This window comes from Tupaia chinensis, unplaced genomic scaffold (genome assembly GCF_000334495.1).
Source record: "Tupaia chinensis unplaced genomic scaffold, TupChi_1.0 Scaffold000119_1, whole genome shotgun sequence".
Classification (NCBI taxonomy): Eukaryota; Metazoa; Chordata; class Mammalia; order Scandentia; family Tupaiidae; genus Tupaia; species Tupaia belangeri.
Window position 1 is genome coordinate 2,084,264 of NW_006159585.1, and position 16,225 is coordinate 2,100,488.

Consider the following 16,225-nt stretch of genomic DNA (forward strand, 5'->3'; position numbering starts at 1 on the left):
TGAAATATCCATTTTGTAAGACAAATAATGTGATTGAATGTATGGAAGAAAATGAAATGAAAAAAAAAGATTCAATATTTGTAAAAAAATAAATAAATAAAAATAAATTTAAAAATAAATAAAATAAAATACGCAAAATTTTTTTAATTACTGATTAATTCTCCCTAACCTTTTTTGTGTGACAATGTTTTCCTTTAATGTATCCATACATTTCACGTTTATAAAGTCATTATTTCAGAGCAAATGTCGATTTGTAATAATTAAATTTTAAAATATTACAGTATTTACAAGACTATTGGCAGGAGAGACTTGTTGGTATAAAATACAGATATTGTGTTTTTCGCTTCAAAACTTTCGCTAAAATGAGAGCTTTTCTTCAGAACCTAATTTTGTTTCTCCAAAGACCCTGGCTGATTACTGTACTAAATGAGGAACTCCTAATAGGGAATGTGTTTTATTCTTAATGTGCCACTGCCTATAGCTTCAGGCCTTCAACATTCTTATTCAAGTTCAACAGCTCCTTTTCCTGCCTTCTTTTATCCAGATCGAATACTAATTTGTTAGCTTTCTTCTCCACTCCCCATTCCTTGTGTTCTTCTTTTATAGCTTGCTTTCTTGCTCTTTTATCTTCTTTGCTTTCATCTTTTTTAAATGAATTATTTATTTAATTTGATTTATTATTATTATTATTTTAGTTTGATGAGAGACAGAGTAAAAGTAAGATTTTAGTTTGATAAGAGAGAGACAGAGTAAAAGTAAGAAAGCAAACCATCAGGTTTAGGAATTGAACTATGGTAGGCCATGTGGGAGTCCAGCACCCTTATCACCACACCACATACTGGCCCTGCTTTCATCTTTAGAATGTGTTGGGTTGATACCTCAGGCAGATTGCTGCTGTTAACCATCTGCATTCATACAACTTGCTTTGCCGTAGTTCTTTCTTAGGTAAGACATTGAGAGGTAGTCCTGTTTCAGAAGATACTTGAATTTGTTTGGGCTTTGGCTGATACTTGATAAGCTTCAAATGGCTGTATAAATTGGAGTATGTACTACAAATGGGTTCACAATCCCCGTTCTCTTTGGCTTCTTCAAGAACTACAGTAATAATCTCTCTCCTCTGGCTCATTGAGCTCATTCATTGGCAAGTGTCGATGTTTTATGTCTTCAAGTGTGTTCAGTTGTACAACATTTTCTGCCTTTTCCTCATAATAATCATTCAATACTTCAAGTGATTGCTAACTGCTTGAATGGAACATTATTGGCATTATCCAGGGTTCCAATTTCATCATCATATTCCTCATGAAACTTCTCAAACCTCTCATCATGTAGGATCAGCTGTTCATTTCTCCTCATGACTGAGGAAGTAATAGAATACTCTGTGAAGTGACTTTTGGTTCTCTCCTCCCAGATCAAGTGATTTTCTACAACTCCATGAGGCACAGACATAACATCTTCATCTGATCATGGGCCTGTGAAATCATAGTCATAGTTGTCATTGTCATCATTGCCTCTTCCCTTCCCCTCATCCACGTCTTCCAAATTCTCTCTAGCTTTAAGTAGTAGTATTTTCTCCAAGATATGAAGAATGAAGTAAATTCCATAAAGCAAATCAGTTCCTACATTTTTAGTTCACATGAGGTCCTTTTAAGAGTACCTTTTGGACTACAACTGCAAAAATGACTTGAACTATTAACTGAGATAACTGTATTTTACTTATATATTCAGTTGGGGGTCAGTTAATAGTTTCTCTTCTACTAGAGTAGAAATGTTTTTATTCTGTTAATGTAGTACAGAGATTTATTAAAATATAAGGTAGTTTGCTTTCTCAATTTGCTAAATCAATTACTCATCAACATTTAATAATTTCCATTAAAGTGACAGTTAATGTTAATTACTTCATTGTGATTTTTTTTAATGGGACAGTAATTTGTTATTAATCTGTCATTGTGAAGTATTTACCACTAGAGAATTAATGAAATGTTCTTAAATGTTTACATAGTATTACACTATGTAATGTGATCAAGCAAGTTCCTGGGGCCAGAACTAAAATTACTATAGTTGACGATGTGGGATCTGAATATTTTTTAAAATAATTATGTTTATTTAACTTTATTTATTATCATCATTTTTTTAACTCAAGAGTCAGAGAGAGAGAGTGTGAAAAAAAGTGAGAAAGCAAGCCACCAGGTTCAAGACTCTTACCTGAAGTCGGCCATGTGGGAGTCCAGCACCCTCAACCACCACACTACCTACTGTCCCTGAGATCTGGCTCTTTTAAAATGAGTTCTTAAATTGCTGGCCCAGCTTTCTTTCAACTTTCATGGGCTACAGACATTACTTCCATCTCCAAAGCTATCTAGAGCTGATCAAGTTTTTCTGTTCCCATTTAAGAGCCCTCCTCTTTATCTATATTGGGCCTACCTGGTAATACAGGATAATCATATTTAAGGTCAGCTGATTAGCAACCTTTACGCTTTCATGGCATGTAATATAACATGCAAGACTGTAGAGGTTAGGATGTGGGCATCTTGTTCAGGGTTTGGGGAGTATTATTCTGTTTACACACTGTGTAACACATGCAGTGATCCTACCAAATAAGATGATTGATCAAACAGAGTGGCAACTCCTAGCTAGGTTAGGAAGCTAAGAAGGCAGTAGAAAGAGGCACCAGCTGTGTGGCACTAGGAGAGAAAATAGGAATGTGTCTGCTCTTAAATGCTTCTTAATGTTCCTTTAGCTCAGGGACTTTGAAAAGCATGCAAATAGTATATTTTTAAGTTAACTCCAAGAATATAGTATTTTACCCCAAACTGTAATCCCCTTATGTTTTTCCACTTAACCAATGCCCCACCTATCTTTTCCAGAATAAATACAAGACTTACACAGTAAGCACAGGACAACCACACTCTCGTAATATAAAGCTGGATGTATTAGGTAAGTGAAAACCTCAAGGCACTGGAGCATTGCATGACTATTTTACAGATGGCTGCTTTGACTATGGCATTCAGGAATACTTCCTTCTCACAGGGTAGTAGACCATACCAATTCTAACTTCTTGGAGCTTTTCTGTGGTATGATCAGGACGGATTTGGCTTTGAAGACCAAAGGTTTTTCTTTCATTACTTTTCTGTTCAATTTTAAATCTCCTTTCTCAATCTTAAGTACCATTGCATCTTCAAGCAAAAATGTGTGTTAGGACACCTCCAGTAGATTCCTTCATTCTCTGGGCATCATGCAGGTCATCATTTCTAGTGCTCTTTTCTCTCCCTGTTATTTCTAGTATACAGTCAAACACCTCCACATTGAGACAACTGCCAATACCAAGGGTAGGATAGTGTGTATGATTTCACACACTGCTAGATGTGATCAATTTTACCTAGGACCAATAGCTGCACCTAGAAGACTAGACTTCTGATTCCCTTAAAAACATTTTACTTCTGGGGTCCTTGCTGCCTTCTATGTCACTGGACTTTTGCAAGGCACTTGATCCCATCCCATAATACTCAGCCACCTCTGAATCTCAGAGAAAAGGAGTTTATGTAAGTTTTTTTTTATTATTATTTTAAAATTTCTTTTAGAGAGAGATTTTTGGTATAGAGCACACGCACTCACCAAAGAGACAGACAGAAAGCAAGAAAGTACTCCTACGAGGGGCCATACCAGAATCCCTCCTCTTCCATTCTCTTTGGATTTTGAGCACTCGCACATGCACTCCAGGCATGAGTTTCAAGCTGCCAGGTCCAGGACTTGAACCACACTCAACCATGTGAGAGTCCAGTGACATAATGATTATGCCATCTCCTAGTCCCAGTTTTTTATGTTTTGTTTTGTTTTCCCTCAGAGTTCTTTGGGATCCTCATGTAAATTGTTCCATCCTTTCTCTAAAATCTACACAAAATCATAGCCCGAGATAAGGATGCTAATATCCCCAAGTGAAGCCAAATCTTCCATCCCTCCTTTTCAAAGGGACTTGTGTGCTTCTGGTATAAATTAGTGTAGCATAGTGTTACGTGCATAGGAGCCAGAGCCAGTGTTCTCAATCCAGGTTTGTTCATATCTTACCTGGGTAACCTTGAGGAAGTTGCTTATTTCCTCTGTACCTCAATTTCCTCTTCCAAATAAATAAATAAATAAATAATAAAAGGGATAACAATAGAATTTTTATCATAAGGTTGTCATATAGATTAAATAGTAATTCTATTATAGAGCTGGTAACAGGGTCTATTATATTAAGCATTACATAACTGTTCTTTATTACTAATAGTTTTAGAATGGGTTAAAATATACTTATTCAAGCAATATTTCCAGAAATTTAAATAACATTTAATCAAGTAATAATAAGCCTTTACTGTATACATAGCATTAGGGATACAGTAGTGAAAAGAACTGATATGTTTCCCATGTGTATGAAGCTTGCAACCTATTTGGAGAGACAGGAAGCAAGCATAACTGCAATTAAATTAGTAACTAAAAAGTACAGAAAGTGCTTTGATGGAAGCAAACATGTACAGTAGAAGAGAATAGAAGAGGGAAACCTAGTTTAAATATAGTCCTTAAAGTTCTCCAAGAAGATAATACTTAAGCCAAAAAAAGACAGATTGAAGGAACCATACATAGAAGATAAAGGGGTTGGGTCAGGGCGGCTGGGAGAGCATTTCGGTTAGAGGAGCAGCACGTGCAAAGGTCTTGATCTGGGAAAGAGCCTGTCTTGTGCAAGAACCTGAAAGAAAACTGCTATTTCTGGAACCCGGTGAACAAGGTAAGACTTCAAGGATAGATTGGTCTTCAAAGGAAAGATGGGTCAAATCTAAGTATACATGGATTTACAAGCCATGTATAACATTTGGGATTTTATTGTAAATGCAAAGAAATTCAGCAAAAGCCTTTAAGAGGGAGACCAGGGTAATCAGCTTCACGTTTTTAAATTACTGCTTTGTTTCTTGGGGGTCAGCAGTTGGCATGCTGGTTGAGGCTCTAGACTTCCACATCAGTGACTGTGGTTCAACTTTCAGACCTAGTACTTTGAAAGTAACACCAGGCTCATGAAGGTGAGTGCCCAAAATCACAAGAGAAGAAAGGAGAAGGGATTGTGGCATGGCTATCTCCTCTGGGGGGTGATTTCTCACTTTCCCTTTCTCTGTCTCTGTCTTTCTCTCTGGCGAGTGAGTGTACGTGCCCTAAGGCAAAACCCTCTTTAAAAAAATCATGGACAGGTAGGATGAAAAGAGAGAGAGCCATTTGAACCTCTGATTTATATATGCCTAAAGTATCTTCCTGGTCTTCCCAATTACATGAAGCAGTAAATTACTATATTTTTTGCTTAAGCTAATTTGAATTGGTTTCCTATCACCTTTATCTGAAAAACTTCTGACTAATGTAATTACCTATACTCAATAGGGGAATTGAAACCAGGTCAGGAAAAAAGCTTCAAAATAAATCCCAAGGATAGTGGGTAATAGTTTCCTAATTAATACACATGATCTTTAGTTCTTCACTTATTCATTTACTGGGTTCTTTTCATATACAAATCACTCTCTAACTTAGGGTAATTAAAATAAGAACATGGAAAAAATGGAAGCATTCACAGCAAGCCAGAACATGGCAAGTTCAACATACCAACCTCAAGATATGTGGGACATGGGAGGGAAGATCAATGTCTACTGGAAAATTTGAGGAGGGCATTCTAGAGATGGTAAAAGGCAATGGGGATATTGAGATTCCAGGTAATTTGGGCTAAAAAGCAATTTGGTTGAAATGTAGATCAGATTATAAAAGAAGAAAAGAAAGAATATCTCTAGCAGCATTTTCAGTATGGACTATGGTGCCCATTGGTAGTTTATAATGTTTGAAGTGGTGTTACACGTGTTCTCTCTGCTCATAATTTGTGTGCCATTATTCTCTTTTGTTTTTAAATAAGTTTTTATTAATTGTAATCTTTGCAGTGGAGAAAAATTGGTATAAGCTAATTGTTCAAAAACCTGTAAAAGTATTCATTACAGTAGGTTACAAAACATAACAGATAACATGTCTCACTTCCATAGAAGATGGTACATGTGTGTGGAGAAGTAATGAATAGGAAATACACAAGCAGGTAACTCGGCCAGTGGGCATCATGAATACTTTTTATATTATTTTGCCTGTCTCTGTTTTCAGATACATTAGTAATTAGCTGCATAACTATTGTGATAAAAGAAATAATAATCATTTACTCTTTGGGAAAGCTGGTGATCTGGTGGTTAAGGTGTCTGGATCCTACAATGCTGATCCGGCAGTTTGAGCCTCAGACATGGCGACTTGAGAAACACACTGGACACTTGTGCATACATGCCCCAAATCCCTAAATAAGGGAGATCTGAAGGATAGGGATGATGACATGACCCTCTCTCATGGAGACTACTTTTTTACTTTCTTATTCTCTCTCTCCTTCTGTCTCTCTTTGGTGAGTGCACATATCCCCTGGCATTATTTTTTAAATTTAGCTTTAAAATATACAATATAGGAGAAATCATTTGTGTGGTGGTTAAGGTGGATGGATTCCACGTGGCTAACTGTACTTGAAAAACACACCAGACATGATATGTGCATGCCCAAAATCCTGAGAGGAAAATGGAGAAGGGATTGCAGTGTGGCCATCCCCCTTAGGGGAGCTTTCTCCTTTTCCCTCTTTCTCTCTCCTTCTCTCTCTGATGAATGAATATGTCCTATAACAAATTAAAAATATGTATATTGTTGGATTTGGACCTTGAATATGTTTGTGAGGAGTTGGCATGCTGTTGCCTGGGGAGATGTGATGACTTTATGAAGTCCACAGGAAGAGGATGTAGCTGAGGTGAATATTCTCTCTCGGATAGATACTACTCATTGCCTTTGTCACCTTGTTCTTGACTTTGAGAAAAGTATAAAACACAGTGACAACTTACAGCAAATCATCTAGAATAAAAGTGTGCAAAACAGAATCAATAATGGAAGGGAGGCTGAACTGCCAAGAATTCATTAGGACAACAGATACCAGTTTCCAGCTCTCTAGGAACTTGAAAAATTATTTGAGTTGCTGGAGAGGAAGCATTTCTCAGAATATGACTGATGGAAAGGATCAAAAATGAGTGTTAGCAGAGGTTTGTGCGTCTGAATAAGTTGCTTAATGTTGCTGAATAGAAAAGAAATTTAGATATTCTGAGCTGGCTTCTTAGAAGGTTCAAATCATGAAAAAAGACAAATTAGTGGTGACAACTCTCTGTGGACTGAATCTGAACAAGGTAACTGTGATCAAAATAATTGAAGCCTTGGCCATAATGTTCTCTGTGAAAAATTTTTTAGAAAGAAAACTAAAAACTTTAAACATTGGATTAGACCTTAAATTACTATCCCTTGTAACAGGTAATTGTGTAAACTTTGTTCTAAAAATCTATGAATTATCAATCAATAGCAAAGTCTAATAAAGGATTTACTTAGGGTTTGCTTCTGGATTAGGTAATACACAGGAGTGCTTGGTTGTGGAGGATAGAATCTGAGATTCAGAATTTTATGTGAAGAGTTTATGATGTAATACAAATTGGGAAAATATTACAGTGCTTCTTAGTATATACTATAGTCATATTGAAGCTCTGCTAAGAGAATGAATTATAATGACTGGAATCTATTAATATGTAACTTTCTGATGGTAGCCCAGGCCTATTTCCTAGGGCTGCTTCCCCATCCCTCATCTTTTTAAGACTCAGTTTTAAGGGTTTTGTATTTGCACTCACTGTTTGGAGATAATGTGTCCCCACTCACATGCTCTATTTAGGCATTGTTTTCTGAGGCATCGTTTTTATCAAGGAACACTGTGATCAAGCCCCACTCAGAGATAGCAGCCAAGGGCAGGCTGCCCAGGGACTCCAATCCCTGAATTTTACAATGTACTGAAGGTCTCCACATGCTGACAAGGACACTCTTGTTGACTATGCATTACATATTCTGAGGACTTGTCCAGTTCAGACTGCTGCTGTTTGCTGGGTATACAGGAGCTTTTAAAGCCTCAGTAGTGATTTTCCCATTTATCTTTTTGCTGGGATAAATGAGGAGCTGCCTATGCATCACACCCAGTCCTCACTGGAAGATAGGAATTCCGTTTCTTTCTCCAACTCTGCTCTGCCCAGTATGTCTTGAAAAACAATTCTCTGAATCTTCTCAGGATGTGTGATTCACATCTCCCATCTGGTTGCTTTCATCTGTAATATGTACAGTCTGTAGCACCCTCAGGTGCAGAGGCCCATCATAACCCTTTGGTGTCTTTCTCTCACTCAATAAGAATTTTGTTTACAAGAACCTTGAATGGAGTAGTTAAGTATGAACCACCCAACCAACATCTCTGTATAACACTCCCCAGAGAGGTCCTCTATTTGGCCAATAGATTTGTTGAGAAGGGATGAATCTGCACTTATGACAAATTGCCTATAACATATTATATGTAGTCAGTATTTAAGAAATTTTTATATTTGCATTATTATCCTTGGTACTTCATGATGCTCTTATCCCACTATTTATCACTCAATTCACATGTACCCTTCCTAAGAAATACAACCCTTAAGCACCATTTTACTTCTGGAAAGGTTTTTGCCACAGCCTTCCCAGCCAGCCAAGATCACTAGCTTGCATGTGTATACCCAATATGTGCCAGTCGACCCAGAAACTGAACCCTTATCTTCCATATGACTTCCAGCATCACAAGGTGGCTTGCTATTGCTGTACCACCAGGGGTAGGTCAACATTTCCTTTTTAAAAAGTGTTTAGCATCCCCAAGTACTCAGAATCTATGCCCTTAAATAATTTGCAATCTGGGACCAGCAGATGGCATAGTGGTTGCATCACTGGTCTCCCACATGGTTGACTGGTTCAGGTACTGGACCCAGTGACCTAAAACTGAGGCCGGGTGCATATGAGTGTGTGATCAAAATCCCAAGAAGAGAATAGATGAGAAGTGATTGCAGCATGACCATCCTCCTGAGGGATGATTTCTCATTTTCTGTCTCTGTCTGTCTCTGTCTCTTGCATTCTGTAGCAAAAAATCTGTCTAAAATAATAATAATAATAATAATAATAATAATGATTTGCAGTCCAAGATTGGAGACAATTCCTATCCTTCTGAAGTACTAGCAAACTATACAACAAATTGCAGAATAAACAGCTTAATTCTGGAGAACAACCACATAGGAATTAAGAAAAGAAGAAACCAGATAAAAGATTAATGGAAACTGAATGTCTCCACAGCAGAGGCAAAACTTGGCAGTGCTTTAAAGAAACGCTGAATCCCAGAAAGTATTTTAATATGATTTTATATCAATACTAGGAATTAAAAGGAAGATGGCCATAACTCTGACCTTCTGATTCCTAAGAGTTCTCACACCACATACCCTACTTTGGATGCTGGATATTAGGATGATTTCTTATTTCCCAGGCTCCCACACATTTGGAATGAAAGAAAGATAGCTCAGTGTTAGCCTGAAAGACAACAGTGGCTCTCCATTGTGTGTAACTCTGGGCATCGATTTCTGAATCTTGAAATGATGCAGTAGGGCAAATGGCATATAATTTTCCATCTTGGTCTAGAAGTCATTGAATCGGTAAATACAGACAACTTTTCATCTTCTTAAATGAATTAAGGCTCAGTGCTTGCTTTGGAACTTGAAAAGTTAAATTTTGTTTTTCTTGCATCAGCAAAGGTACAACCAGAGAAGCAGAACTGGAAGATATGTATTATATTTATTGCAGGAATTAGTTTACATCATTGTGGAGATTGGCAAGGCAAATCCAAAATTTGGCAGGCCACCAAGATGAACAAGCTGCAATTTGTGGGTACAAATTGATGCCACAGTCCACCAGCAGAGTTTCTTCTCTGGGAACCTTAGATCTGTTCAGCCCCCCCCCCAATTATCTATGATGAATTGTTTTGCTTAAAGTTGACTGATTATGAACATAAATCACATATATGAAAGACCTGACAGCAGTGCCTAGAGAGTGTTTGGTTGAATTACTGGGGACTAAAACCTAGACAATTCATATAAACTGGCCACCATAGAGTAACCAGGCCATAAGAGACAAAAAGTGACTATATTATAGGAGATTTTTTTTTTTAAGAGAGATTTTTGCTATAGGGTGTGTGCACTCTCCAGAGAGAAAGAGAGATAGAAAGCAAGAAATTACCCCCTCGGTGAGATGGCCACACCACAGTCCCTTCTCTTCCATTCTCTTACCAAGGTTCTGGGGATGCAGGCACACTTACTCAGTGTGAGTTTAAGCCACTGGGTCCATGACTCAAACCATGGTTGACTACATGTGAGTCCAGCGACGTAACCATTATGCCTGCTGGTCCCATAATACTCAATCTAAACTGAGTTAATCTGAATAAATTAATCCTTAGGAAAATCTGCCATTAACTCCTATCTTTTACATCAGAATGAGTCTTACAGAAATCTCCCTCACAACAGATGGAGCCTACTGCTTTACTGATGAAAGTCAATGTAACGGTATCGGTGCTGAGTCTTTACAGATGCCTGTCTATGGAGACAGAGAAGGAAAGATGCCAACAACCCCCTTTCATATACCAGCTTAGATTTTCTCGGCTGTCTTTAGCTCCTTGCTGAGAACAGAAACCAGACTTTCTGCCCTTCCTCGTCTACCCAGGTTGAGATTTTCTCGGCTGTCTTTAGCCCCTTGCTGAGAACGGAAAGCAGACTTTCTGCCCTTCCTCGTCTACCCAGGTAGATAGAAATCCCCCACCCCCACCCCAGACAATGTGATAACCATTTCCTGAGGCTGCAGTCTCCTTGTGATTCTGCAGAAGACAAACCTGTGCAATACCTTGACCTTTATTTCTTCTCTGATATAAGCTCTGTATCTTGCCCAGTACAGAGGAGAGGTTATAGACTCAGGTCTGCCCTCTCCCTAGCATTATTCTCTCTAATAAATTCCTTTTTTTATTCACCAAGTTTTTGTCTCAGTGTGGTACGTAGCATGGATCTAATTTTGGGCCCTTTGGACAAGCATTCTCGTTCCTGCATAAATAGTACTCATCATAGTAAGTCTCCTATTTGACATGTATTTCTGAGGACAGAATTTTCCTGATGTAGAGGGCAGCTGCTTCCTGGCCTCATCGTATTTTCATGAGACAGTTGGCCGATATCTCCTTTTATTCTACCTCTGCTTCTACCTTGGCTTCCCTGACATTGCACTATCTTGGTTTTCCTTCTACCTCTCTAGAGCTCCTTCTCAGCCTCCTCTTTCTTTGCCTTACCTTTACTTCCTTTTCTTTAAGTTTTTTATATTTTAGGTTTTTGCCATAGTTCAAAAGTGAGAAATCTCCCTTCAGGGTGGAGGCCGTGCCTCAATCCCTTCTCTTCCATTCTCCTGTCGGGATTTTGGACATGCATACACATGCACCAGGTGTGGTTGTTCAAGCTGCCTAGTCTGGGACTCAAACTGTGGTTGGCCATGCGAGAGTCCAGTGCCATAACTACTATGCCACCTACTGGCCCCCTTTTACTTTCTTTTCTATACCCTGTCTTTATATAACTTCATTCCTCCTTCTGCTCTTGGATACCATCTATATGATGGTGACTTCCTCAATGATCTTCCAGATCAGACATCACCTTTAAAGGCCAGACACATAGCCAATTGCTTCTATTCGTCATCACTACCCACAGGGACCTCCAAGTTAACACACCCCTGCCGGAACTCACTCTCACCACCAAGCCTGTTTGTATCATCACTACCCACAGGGATGTCCAAGTTAACACACCCCTGACGGAACTCACTCTCACCACCAAGCCTGTTTGTCCTCTATCCTTCTCATCATGGTAATGATGGCACCACCATTTGCCATTTTTCATGTCAGAAGTCATCCTAGATTTTATTCCTCTCTTTCCTTTCTTCATTAAATCCAAACCAACCAATAGTCTGTTCTTTTGCCACCAAAGTACACCTCACATCCCACCACTGTCTCCACACTATAGTTGTTGTTTTTCTAGCAAAATACTCTCCTTCTCACCAAAACAAATTGCAATTGCTTTTTAACCAGTCTCCCTTCTTTTCTTATGTTCTAATCCATTCTCTAGAGAGCACATTTAGTGCTTTTAGAATGATGAAAGTCAGAAGACAACCTTGTGCTGAAAATTACTCTTGTTTTCCCAGGTACTTAATGTGCTTCTTGCCTTGTGGCATCAGATTCTCCCCATCCTGGCCCTGATGCTCTCTCCAAGCTCACGGAAGCTTCTCTGCACTTACTTTCCTGTCCATGCAGGTTTCATTTCCATTGAGATGCTGAACTCTTTCCCAGTGCTAGTTTTAAATGTACCATTCTCTCCATCTGGATTTCCCTTCCCAGACTCTTTGCATTGCTGTATTTTCATCTTTCAAGTCTCAGTTTCAATGTCACCCATCCTCCCTAAACAAACATCTTTTCTGACAAATCTAGAATAATGTATCTTCTTTATTATTCTCTGTCTCAGTACTCCCTTGTTTTTACCTTAAAGCATTTGTCAAATTAGTCCTTAGGTGTATTTATCTGTTAGTTACTTGTTTATTGTCTATATTGTTCTGCCCTCTCTCACATTCAATGGTCTTGCAGTGTTACTGCAGGAAATGAGAGATTTTACCCTGAACATAGAGGATAAACACACATCACTAACTAAAAAATACATACGAAATGGTATCGACATGTGTTCTAAACATTACAGCTTGTAGTGAACTCTGAGTTGATTTAGTCCCTTCTCTAAGCAATGATTACACTCTGTGAACTTCTCTTCATCTGGTGTTTTCACAAAATAAATAAATAAATGGGATCCATCTTTCATGCTTTCCTTAGTTTTAAAAATGAAGTTGTTCTGAATATTTCATAAGTACTTCCAGGTGGTTAGATGTATGGTCCCTTGCATTGTTTTCTGTGTAAATGACGAGAGAGAAAAACATGAAACTAGAGAAAGTCCCAGGTCTGCTAACTCTTTCCTGTGTGATTCGAGGCTGTCAAATCATCTTCTAAGTGACAGCTACTGAGCAGGTTGCACTCACAGGGTGAAATAATAAAAGTAACTTCATTTTCCACCGTAGGTCTTTTTGTACTTGTTCCATGGGGAAGTCCTCTGTTGCCCTTAGATGAAAATTTGACAAATCTCTTGGGTTTTCCTGTTTAGGTAATAACATTTTCTGAAAACACTTTAAATCAGTTTCAATCTAATACAGGTACCAGCTGAAGCTTCCAACGTCTCTGAGAGTTATAGCTGCTCTACTTCCCCCAGTTGGGCCTGATGCAGACAAAAAACTCTAGAGCTAGTAAAGAGGATGGTGGAAGAGATCGTCATCCATCTGTCTCCTCTCTGTGCTGCTCCTTTCCATCTTGCCAAAGTGGACTTTTCACCTGTCAAAGCTAGGTAATTGGGGGAGGACAAGAGATGAGAGGCCTGGAGTCTTTACTTCAGTGGTGCTGCTCTGAGCTAGCTTTGTATGTTTGGGTCCAGTAGCTGTTTGAGACTGTCTTTCTTTTGTGGGTACTTGAGTGGGCTTGTCAGAGGTCTCCACTAGGCACTACATTGCTGTTGACTCTCTTCCAGCTGGTGACATTGTCCTCTGGGATATTCACTTCTCAGACACTTTCTCTGCTTAAATTCATCACCATTCCCGGCAGTTTCCTCTCTCTCTCTCTCTCTCTCTCTCTCTCTCTCTCTCTCTCTCTCTCATTTATATATTTATTTTCTCCATATGAAAAAGAGACAGAGATAGGGGGACCAGCAGTTAGCATAATGGCTATGTCACTAGACTCCCACGTAGTCAACCACGGTTCGAATCCTGGACCCGGTGGTTTAAACTCACGCTGGGCCTGTGTGCATGCATGCCCATGATCCCAAGAGGAGAATGGAGGAGAAGGGATTGCGACGTGGCCATCCCCCCTGGGGAGTGATTTCTCGCTTTCTGTCTCTCTGTCTCTCTCTGTCTGTCTGGTGAGTGCATGCGCCCTATAGCAAAAACCTCTGAAAAAAAAAGAAAAGAGAGACAGAGATAGAAACAGAGAGACCAGCATCCCATCCCTGGCAGGGTCTTCACTCTCTGATCTACCCCCAGCCTCAGCCTGGATTATGGGTACACATGCCCAGGGTCTTTCTTGTGAATGTCCCGTTACATCACTGTTACACTCACTACCGGGATCTTCTAGCAATTTTATTAAGTAGTATTTATCATGACTTCAGGTCCACTTTCTCTCCTGTGTGGCCCATATCCGGTCTATGAAAAACTCGAATGTATCCATTACCCATGAAACAGTGACTCTCACGAATTCTCCCTCCAAGTCACTTGCAGTCCTTTTCTGGTCCTCTGGTTTTCCTAGACTACAGTAGTATAGCAGATACTGAATGCCCTATTGCAGAGGACCAATAGAACTTTTATTTGTAGTCTCGCTCCCTCTTTTTAAAAATAAATAAATAAATAAATAATATTGTGTGTGTTTAAGATATATAATATAATTCAGCTCCTTCTCTTTAAGACTTAGTTACTGAGCACAGCCATTGGGGAAGCTGGACCAGAGGAGGTGAGTGAGAAACAAACCAGACTCAAGAATCTGGCCATAGGAGAAGCTGGACCAGAGGAAGTGAGTGAGAAACAAACCAGACTCAAGAATCTCTTCCTTTCAGTTCTGAGCAAATATACTTGAACTAAGTGTTTCTTCTCTCCCGTTTCTTAGACTCTAATTCTCTAAGCAGGCCACTCCAGAGACCTTCTAGACATATAAAATGAGGATAATAATAGTTCTTACTTCATAGGGTTGTGTGAAGGTTAAATGAGTTAATGCGTGTAAAGCACTTACAACAGATCTTGGCATATAGTAATTGCCATGTAAGTATCAGCTATTATCGTGATTGCAATGCCATGCAGATGAACCCTCTTGTTTGTCCTTTTAGTTCTGTGGGCTTTAGGCACTGAGATGGTGGTAGAGGTGGAGAAGCAAAGAGGATTAGTCTTGAATAGGCGACTTGGGACTAGAAGTGGGGACTTAAAGGTTTAGGCTTATTAACTTGACAGGAAGTAGCTATTAAAAACAGCATTGTTGAAATTTCTTTGAGCTAGGTTTTATGAAGAGGAAGTGTTGAACAGTCAAGCAGGGAAATATCGAAATTATGCCTTTGATGGGATTGGGAGAAACAGTGATGGGACATACTTTGTTAACATAACATACTGTGTTAAATACGTGCAGTAATTAATCTTTTATTTGGTGAACTAGATAAATTTTTTAAAATCACTGTTTATGCCTCCAGTGGGGTCTAAGTGATGTTGCTAAGATTTCTTTTTATTTTTTTTGTAAAATCTTTTTTTTAACTTTATTTAAATTTGACCAGAGAGGGACAGAGTGAGAGAGAGAGAGAGGGAAAGTGACAAAGTAAGCCTCTAGGTCCAGGACTTGAACCATAGTAGGCCATGTGGGAGTCCAGTGTCCTTAACCACCATGCCACCTGCCAGCCACCTGCCAGTCCTGTTGCTAAGATTTCAAAAAGACTTTTTTCAATAGGAATTGAGATGCCAGATCATTAGCCTATGGGCTGTCAGTTTCACTTTACCAGCAGTTGGGTTATTGTCCATCGTAGGCATTGAACTCCCAGGTGTGTTATGTGTTCTTGGGTTACCAAACAGGGCAAGGTGTGCATACCCAGCACAAGTAAAGCCTGGTAGTGAGTGCTCATGAAATATACACTGAATGTTGAACTTCACTAGCCTATGATGTCACCTACCTGGGTGCATTTACCCACTTCACAAAGTCCTACCATGTTCTAGGGGTCCTGTGTTCTCCAAATCTTATACAATTTGCTCATTCCTTACAATCAGAAAAGCTATCTAATAAGCAGTGTAAATGATATCCACCTACGTTAAGGGCTCTGTGTTCTTATTTGCATGCCTGGGTTTTCATCAGCTTCTACAAGCCTCCTTGCTTTCTAGTTACAGGAGCCTTGCTGACCGAATCAGCTTTTTCCATTCTGCTGGCTTTGTCTGCTGTCTCCCAATAGCTGCATGTAAAACACGGATGTTCCACATACTTTAATTTAGCCACATTGATTCCATTGATGTCTTGTCAGATACTCTGGAGCCTGAGGCCTCATCAGCCACACAGGGCAGATCAGAGATGGGCCCTCTGGTCTTTTGACCCTGATTATTCTTTCTTTTTCTTCTGATTTTCTCTTGGAATTACAGAATGATGTGAAGACGGAAA

At 39.1% G+C, this 16,225-nt stretch overlaps 1 pseudogene; it reads right to left on the bottom strand.

Annotated features, from left to right (window-relative positions):
* Window positions 1–475: 475 nt before the first annotated feature.
* LOC102484837 (protein LTV1 homolog) lies at window positions 476–15,600 on the bottom strand (annotated as a pseudogene).
* Between the last annotated feature and the right edge of the window lie 625 nt (window positions 15,601–16,225).